This window comes from Micropterus dolomieu, linkage group LG09 (assembly GCF_021292245.1).
Source record: "Micropterus dolomieu isolate WLL.071019.BEF.003 ecotype Adirondacks linkage group LG09, ASM2129224v1, whole genome shotgun sequence".
NCBI classification, from domain to species: domain Eukaryota; kingdom Metazoa; phylum Chordata; class Actinopteri; order Centrarchiformes; family Centrarchidae; genus Micropterus; species Micropterus dolomieu.
Genome location: NC_060158.1, coordinates 24,482,844 through 24,492,809, shown reverse-complemented (window position 1 = coordinate 24,492,809; position 9,966 = coordinate 24,482,844).

Sequence of the window (9,966 nt, the reverse complement as noted above, 5' to 3'; positions counted from 1 at the left end):
AACAGTCGCTGTCTGTAAAAATTAAAGCTTTGCTCTCTCAATGCCTATCCCGAAAGAAGACACACTTCAAATTAAATAGGACACAAACATGGCAGCCGGGACAAAAAGGTGCCTCCAGTGTGCCAAATGCCAAATGAAATGCCAGAATGAGTTTTTCAATTGATATGTAGGCCATGCAACCTTTGTCTTAACACTCCTTGTCAGTCACACACTGCTGTATAAGCTACAGTACATTACTGGAGATGCTGTGACAGAGATGCCACATATTTAATTCAAAGGAGCCATTTAAGAGCAAAGTGTGAGCTCTTTTGAATGTTAATAGTGTAGATACACTCAGTGCTTTTTAAGACCCATCCTCAGGTCTCAGTGTGAAGCCCACACGCTCCCAGTGCGGACCTCCCAAGTGTACATGTCAAACACACTTTGAAGTTCTTCACAATCTAGCAAAAGAGCCTGTTAGTACCTCGGCAACACTGCTGCACTCCGTCTAAGAAGTGGAGAGTCTGAAAGGAAAACAGGCTTGGGGGTGGGGGGGACGAACAACAACAAAAAAAAAAAAATACAGGAGGAAGATGATACTCGGCTGGGGGGGGGATTGGAGGTTGTACGGGCATCTAGTCCCAAAATCCCCACATGGTTGTTTTGGTATGTTTGATCTTCAGGTGTGTGTGTGTGTGTGTGTGTGTGTGTGTGTCCCATTGTGTTTTGTTTTGTTCTATTTAAGCTTGCTTTCGACATTCTGTCTACTGTCAAAATAGCAGTGGGGGTTGAGCTTCCAGGAGGCAGCTCGCCCCCACTACACCACCCCAACTAAGATAATGTTTGTCTATAATCATAAATAAATCAGGCCTAAACATTTAACTATGACAGTTAACTTACGAGATATTTGCATTTTGTCCTACAAATGTAAAAATAAAGTATGTCACACAAGATGGTGATGGTGATGTCACAGTCTGTCAAGCCTACAGTCCATCTGTAGGTAGAGTCCATCACTTTGGACTGTAGCAAGTCCCCACAAATATTGGCCAGATCGTCTTTAGAGTTGCTGTTTATAATAATGGAACCCAGATAATGTCACTTATGCCACCATCAGGTAAAATAATCCACTGGTAGCCAAGATTTTAGATTAATTTACGTTTAGTGGTGGAAACTACTAATCATTTTGTTCAGTGCAGTTCAAAGATCCATGGTCACTCATTATGTAGTTTGTTCATTTTTTCACTTATAATGCACTTCAGTCAGTGCATATGTCAGTAAGTGTTCAGCGCTGATTCTGGCCGTCTTCAGTTCAGTAGTACCTTCAGTCTGTTGCTGGTTCAAGCTGTTACATTCAGTTCAGTATAGACCTATTCAAGCTCTGCACATAAGGTGATTAGCTCTATTGCCTATTATTTATGACTGAGTTATCAGAATACAGGCTTTTACTGAGCTGACGGCGGTGCTCTCAGTCACTTGTGAGGGGAGCTTTGATGCTAAAAGCTACTGATTCAGTCAGTGACATTGCTGATTCAGTAGAGTCAGTTCAGTTTAAATTGACTGATTCATTTGAACATTAATTTTTTTATTTTTTTATTTTTTTTACAATTTACAGTATATACTATATTTATATAACTGTTAAGGGGCATAAACTTTTCTGTAACTCTTACCTCCCAATTATGGTCTGAACGTTGTTTCAGAGTTTGTTTTTTGCCTAAAAATAGATACAGATTTTTAGATGTTTAGTCTAAAAAGATAGAAGGTTTTAATAAAACCAACATGTGAAATATGTATGTAATTGTGGAATGAAAACTCCTCCTTGTGTCATTATAAGAGTACTCCACAGACAAATATTGCATTCCTCTAAAACTGTCAGACTCACAATGGACAGTTAAAAAAACAAAAAGGATCAAAATCGATGCCACAGAACCAGAGATACCGACACAATGCAACTCAACCACTGACAGTTCAGCTAATGGAGCCTGGAGCCTTTAGCCTCCTGCAGATATGAGCAGCAGGCTACATAGCTCACTTCTTTCTAACTCTACACCACCAGATTTTTTATTTTATTTTCAAACTTACTCTTCAGCCCCAACAGACGCAAGTGACATCACTTATTTTATTTCATCAGACTTCAGGCAGCTCCCTATGGAGCCACAAAAAGCTTTCCACAAATTATTTTTTTCGCATTATGCAGTAGTACTCCCCAACACCCCAAAACAGACTTTGATGTGTCAAATCGCTCAAGTTCCCTTTTAATACCTCTAAATTATCAGAAACTTTATCAAAGGCATGACGTCAGCATCTTCAGTGGTATCTATGGCACTGCCTGTGCACAAAGCATATTGAAATCAAATTTCCAGCTTGCCATGAAACATTAGTGTGAGTTAAACAATGCAGAGTGATGGTGGGAGGGAGGAGGTTGGGCGCCATTGACTGGTGCCAAACTGTCACATGAAGTGCCTACTTGCCCCCATGCACAAAGGTTTTAATTTTAAACTTTTTATTGTTCTTTAATTCATCTGAACACTGGATATGTAGTATGTCATTGTATAGTATGTATATCATTCAAATTATAGTGAGTTTTTGTAGAAGTGGAGAAATGAATTGATGGTTAAGATGCAACCACATGCAACTAAACAGAACGCTGTATTTGACACCTACGGAGACCCATAAGGGTCAGGGTGAAAATATTTTTGAGGACTATTTTTGCATTCCCTCAAAATACTTTTCTTTTCCCGTACCTTTTGAGTCATAGCTATATCTATCTCCACTCAGCTGCTCCCAGAGCAATGCCCCAGTATAAATTAGTTCATTTTATTTTACTTTGGACCAGGCATAACCTATGCTGAGATAGTACTACTGCTCAATATGCATGGTTATGTAATTAATCAAACTGGACCAGGCACGACAACGGGTGCTGTGATCGCCCAGGAAGAAGAGCAGGGATAGGCTGCTCCTGGTTAATGTCCGGTCTGGATGAAATGGGATTCAGGCTGCCAAGCAACGAGAAATGAGAGACTGTTGTGCCCACATCTTTACAGAGGCCTGCCCCATCAACATCCCAGATCAAGCTCGCTGGGCGCACTGTCAGAGCGCAAGGCTGTGGCGAGAAGAGAGGAGGCAGACTCTGTGTTGATATCAGTGATGATTGGTGCTCAAATGCAGTCAATGAGGATGGACACTGTTTCCCAAATGTCAGACTATTTATGTAGCTATATGCACTACTATCCACTCAATATAAATGTTCATGCTGCTATGGCACTGCCACAACGTTAACAAACTGTTATTAGGCTACTTCTGCTGTTATGTAGGCTTATTTCTGATGCTGCTATTCTTTAAGTAGATAGTAAATATATATATGTAGTAGATATATAAGGTGTCGGCCTGGCCTATAGCCCAGCCTATCAAAATACCGGTTGCACTACACTTTATAATGCACCAGTCACTCCATGCCAACCCGTTCTCACTCCCCGACTCTTCACATATGCACGCATGGTCAAGACCCATCAGTGTCAGTTTGTAACATACTGGAGATCCCTATACCATCATAGTTCAACGCATTGGGGATAGCCCTGTAGCATCAGTTTTTGACGGTAAAGGCAGGTATATGATATTTAACAGAAAAGAGGTGGTTGGGGTGCATGGAGGGCTGGAACCCGGACTTTCAACCAGGAGACCAGGGTTGGTGTCTCGTGTGAAAAAAAAAGTTAACGTGAAATATTTTTATTTAAGTGACGCAAGTTAACTTACGTGTTAACTGACCTACGTAGTTATTTTTAACCCAAACCATGATCTTTTCCTAACCTTAACCAAGTACTTTGGGTGCCTAAACCTAACCAAATTGCAACGTTTCACAAATTTAATAACATGCCGTTTCAAAATGGGGATTTTTCGCAACGCTAGTGTTTTATGTTGAAAGTCTGACTCAATGTTGCATATTTATTGTTGCTAAGCGTTGCTAACTTGACGCTAAGGGGTACCCAGGGCGTTAAAAAGCGACAGCAAAGGGCCTTGACCAAGCGTCTATATGTGACAAGTCGGGAGTGACAATGTGTTGACCATGCTCACTCCGCCTTACAGTAACAGATCAGCTCTGACTCATCTAACAGTTACTGTGTTGTATGGTGTCTTGTCTTGTAAGCTGAATTATTATGACTTTGTTTTTAGGACCTTGGACCGTGAGAAACGGCATCTTGTTCATTTGTATACTCTGTATGTGGATGAATGACAATAAAACAAACTTAAACTTGAACTAATCAATAGTCACTGTCAGTACATTGATTTCCATCATGCGGTAGTCTAGAGTTATAACCTTGACTGAGAGACTAGATAATCATTGTCTTGTTTTAAAATGAGACTGAAATTGAGTCTGGACTGGTCCCCACAGAGGTTGTTGCTGGAAAACATGAGTTTCAATTTGTGCACACGCATATGAACACATGTTTATACCGAACACCTATAGTTAAATTTTACCCTCACTTTTATCAGGCTCAAAGTCACCCGCACACAGTGCTGGCAAGTAAACAAGACACAGACAGACCACGAGATCCACTGCCCAGCTAGGTTGGCAAGACAGACTAGAGAGAGATGGGTCTTGTGAGAAGTGCTCAATAGGCAAGGTTATGTAATGTTTATGAGCAAGAAAAAGTCACAGTGCACCAAAGAGTAAAATGTAGAAGTACCGGTGAGTACTGGCCCACTTCAAGCACTGTTTAAGTTTACTTTCACCAATTACATAACCATGCCTATTGAGCAGTACTATAACAGAATAAGCTATGCCCAATTCAATGTAAAATTCAATGAACTGCTCCATGGGGCTCTGGGGATGAGACTGACAGACCTCCTGCACATTAGCCTACCTACTGCTTTCTTCTCAAGAGACCTCTTAATCGAAGATTTCATTTAAAGTTTACTTTCACTAATCAGGTTATACGTATTGTGATGGGAATTAGGTAGTTTATTTATCATTATAGGCTACAACACAAGGTTGTACAGTGAAATTAAAGTTTGTAGTCCCTTATGTAACGCATATAACAGGTAATTCAATGTATATAAGAATATTGTAACATATAAACAAACACAGAATACACCAGGAAGTAGCTAATTCTGCAGTGCATTTTTGGAATTTGCCTCTTGGAGAATGTAAACAGCAGCTACAAGATAGTGATGATAAGATGGTTTTCATATAAAAACATAAAAGTCAGACATTTGAGAAACAGTGTCCACTTTGACTGCGTTTGAGCACCAAGCATCACCGATGTAAAACACAGAGTCCGCTTCCTCTCATCTTTCCAGGACTTGCACTGACAGCTCGGGAACACAACCGTCCGCCAAGTGCTTGATCCGGGATGTTTATGGGGCAGGTTTCTGTAAAGACGTGAGCACAGCAGTCTGATTTCTCAAGTCCCATTCCAGAGCAGCCTTAAGTCCAAGCTGGACCAGCATGGCCCATATCCCAGCTCTCGTTCCTGGGCGATCACAGCACCCGCCATGGTACGTGGTCCGGTTTGATTAATTACATAACCATGCCTATTGAGCTGTAGTAGCACTATATCAGCATAGGTAATGCCCACTTCAAAGTAAAATCCAATAAGCTGATTCATACTGGGGCATTGCACTGGGAGCAGCTGAGTGGAAAAAGACAAAGCTATGGCTCAAAAGGAATAGAACAAGTATTACGAGGTAATGCAAAAGTAGTCAAAAATATTCTTGCCATGACCCTTGGGGGACTCCATAGTCATTCTCTGTAGAGCCACCAGCAGGGTTGGTACACACATACTACATGTTAACCTTGGGATGAATTGTTATAGCTTTGGTGATCCCCTGACTTTTTCTCTTGTGCCATCAAGTCAAAAAGTTACTTAGTCCAACAATTTGAATATCTGCAGATCTCAGTTGTGCTTTGTAGTGTTTTTGGTGCTAATTAGCAAATGCTACATCAGCGTGCTATCATAGTCATTGTGAGCATGTTAGCATTTAGCTCAAAGCACTACTGCTCCTAATGACAGCCTCACACAGCATCACTGTAGACTCTTCAAAATCAGGTGTTCCTCTGAGGATCATCCCTTTTCATCTTTGAAACTCCATGAGCTTTTCTATAGCACTACCATCAGTGGAAAAATGTCCCCTTCTCACACAATTATGTCATAATCTGATAGGCAGATTACTATGAAGTTTAGAGAAAATTCAGGTTCCCAAGGGGATAAACCTATTTGATTTTAATGAAGCCATGGTCTTTAATTCAGCTCTTTGCTGAAGGTAAAACATCACATTTTGAGCCCCACTACGAGGAAGGCATAACAGCCTCTCTTTTGACTTTTATTCTTGCTTCATTTCAGCATTGCTTTCAAATCAGTCTCTGCAAAACTTTCCATGAACTCTGCTCTCCACTATAATAAACAACAGTGAACGATCAATTTGGACCCAGTGAGGCTAAGACATGGCAAGTGTCACACCATGCCAATAACCCATGTGATGCCCACGCTGTGATCCAATGCTGAGGCCCTTTCACATATCGAGCGCATCGCTGAATCAATTTTCACAAGAAGACTCAAAGACACAAGTGTTATTTTAGATAGACTCCACAGGCTGCATTTTTGTCTTCACCCCAGAGTTCTAAATGCTTTTGATTATGATTTTCCATCAACAAGACAGATTCCGACACCGCCCTTAGAGACCTTGCTCTCCTAAAAAGCCATGTAGCTCTCCAAGTATTTTTACTGACTGCAAACACTTACTACTTTTGATTATATCCCCAATACTTAGTGTCCTCCTCTCGAGCCTGCATAATCAACCTGCATGTTTTGCATGTACGCGCACACACACACACACACACACACACACACACACACACCTGCTGCCCCTGCAAGCATAATATAATTGGACAAAGATTTGAAATAACGGCATCTCCCAGTGGAGAGATAGTTTTTCTCCTGGCAGCGGTGAATTGATAATCCCCTCTGTAAAATACTCCTGGGGTCTTCAGTCTCATGTGGAGCTGCTGCTGCTGAATTGGTAGAGGCAGCATTCAGGGCTGCAACACTCAATTCTCCATATCTCGCACCATCTAATCCTAATTGCCCATGGCTGCAGGGCCATAAAACAGCAACACGCCAATAATGCAATTAATTATATGACACAAACTTTAATTCATTTGTTACAGTATCCACAAATCTTGAGTAGTTTGCCACTGTGAGGCTGACTCGAAAAGTTTGGCTTGATAATCTGAGAGTTTTCCCCCCTACCAATCGCTGATGTAATGTAGCACTGTCATGACAACAAAGCTTTCTTGCCTCCACAATACTCTGAAAAAGGTTGCCATGTAGATTTCTCTCCTTAGAGACCATTTTTATCATCTCAGCTCAAAGAGTGATCGTTTTATTTGACTATACTGAAAGAGATACTTGAGCATAAGCTACTGAGAGAAAGCAATAAATATAAATCCTATAGTTGAATATACACTGTTGGAGAAGTGAAGGAGAAAAAGGATGAGTGGGAGGAGGTGAAAGGCTTGTCTTTGGAGAGGAGCCCACAAGCATCCCAGTCCATTTTTCCACAGGTGTAATTAGGTGTGCATCTGGAAAACAGTGAGAACTAGAGCAGCACTTCACACACGGAATAACGAAGGGCATGCAACCTTGGAGTCGTCGGCCCTTCATAATGGAGGATCTGTTGAAGACAAACGATAGTGAAGAAGCTTCCCCACCAGAGTATAACCCAACAAACTGATAATCCTTTTGCATTGTGAGATGAGATACTGTAGTTAGCCAAGTGACCTTGGCTCTACTGGAGAAGGATATTGCCAGAGGGCTGTACGCCTCATGCTGGGAGATATTGCTATTTGGCACACAGATACTGCAGCTGAAGCCCAGCATGCATCACACTCTCTGTGTAACAAAACAAAACAACAATAACAACAAAAACACATTCTTGTGAGAGTCTTTTATTTTGGTGTTTTTTAGAAGTAATGTTATTTCAGCGGAAATGATCATTTTCCATCTCTTGTCATTCTCTCATAGTGAAAACAGAATAGATTTCCTCCACTGTGAGGATGTTCAATGAGCTAAAAGTTCAACACCGGATACGTAAATGATCAATGTATCAACATCAAACACGCAGTATCAAAGTAATTGAATACTTTAAACCCTTTATTATATCCCCAGTTTTCCTAAAGATTGGTCACACAAGATTTCAGTACACCGAACTTTTTGCAGTACCAATACATTACAGATTTGATGTATTCCTGGGGGCCTTGGGACACTTTGGTCGGCAGCAGTGACTGGAGACAAGAGTAAAAATATTGTCTTGGCTTCTAATCTATATGATGTCTAATGGCAAAATAAAAAGATGAAAATGCTGACTGCGCACTGTACTGTTTCTCTGGTAAACACGCTCCCTAAATCACAACAGATGGACACAATAAAAAATAAATCTAATTTTAAAGTTACAAATCCTTACATAGTTTGAGACCACAAAATCTATCTTCCATTCATTGTTAATTGAACATCTCCAGGCTAGCATTTGGAGAGAATTGTTAATGTTCACAGTATTGATTGGCCTGTATTGGGCCTTTAGAGTAACATTGGCAGTGCTGCAGAAAGTGCACAAATCCAATCTTGCCCCTTTTTTGTAATTACAAGCTGACATTATCCCCTACATTAAGATTTCATGACCTGGGGACAAAGGCATGCCACTGAAAAATAAATCAGGCTAGGCTGTCAATCGAAGAATGAACCCGTTAATCTAAATTCCAAAAACTTCTGGAAAAGTAACATTCAAAGCAACTTTTCAATAAACATAAAGGCTTAACTGACCGTTTGCGCAACACCTTCCTTGAACAGTGATTGTCCAATCATAGCTTACCAGCTGTAACTAGGAATGGTTGGCCTGTCAAGTTTTAAGAGTAGGCTCATACTCACCATTTAAACAAAAGCAAACAGGTAAGATGGACATAAGTGCAAGTGTAACTGATTAAAAATGAAAAATGACTGTATTCCATCTAGGTGAGCCACTCAGTCCCACGGTCCTGGTATTGTGCACAGCTTACTTGAGTACTTAATGGAACAGAGCCAGTGTTTGACAAGAGAAATTGTCAAAATTTCACCACCGAGTTGAAGCTGGTTCTGGAAAGTATTACATTGCAGGCTAACCTAACATTAGCATCCCTATCCTGTTCTTTTGGATATGAGCAGATTTACAACCCAGCAACCCCAGCCAAAGGAGAAATGGGGTAACTTTGACAACACACTGGTTGGTTCTCATCCTTGCCTTTTCTCATGTAATGTTCAAAGTAAGAACATACTGTTTCTGTAAACATGAACAAGTATGCGAGCTAATCTTCCATTTTTCCTTTCTTGTACAACTAACTAGCAACACTACAAGAGTACAAGAACAATGCTCCTCTGCATGGATCATTCACTGGGGAGGGTGTTCATTGTTCTCCAGGGACATACAGATTTAGCCCCAGTCTTTTAGCATCATGTATGTAACCAAGTGCATATTTAAGACCCTTTTTATGGTTCTTACTTTTCATCCAATTGTCTGAAATCAAGGACCCAGAATTTCAAGTGCTAAATCTGCCTCATTTGTCACTGTACACAGCATGTGTGCCGTGGGGCATAGTCTAGGGAAGGACTCAGTGAGCTGTTATTTGCAAATTGAATAGTCATTTAAATCTGAGTCAAATCAGCTCTGTGATGACTTAACAACTGCAGATAGCTATTACCCCTTGTTATTTTATTTTGTCACAGATAAAGAGAATTGAAGGTAGAGGAAATGCAAGAAACCATAATGAGTGCATTTCATATTTTAAACCCAATATTATGAGCCAGTGGCTACATTTGGTGCAAATTACCATAGCAACAAATGCCACCATATCCACCGTCACCACAGATGTTGCCAAAAGCAAGAAAAAACATGATTTTACAGTGCATCACTCTAAATCGAGCTCTATTTCCATTGCCCTAGTCCCAATTTAACCATGTTGTC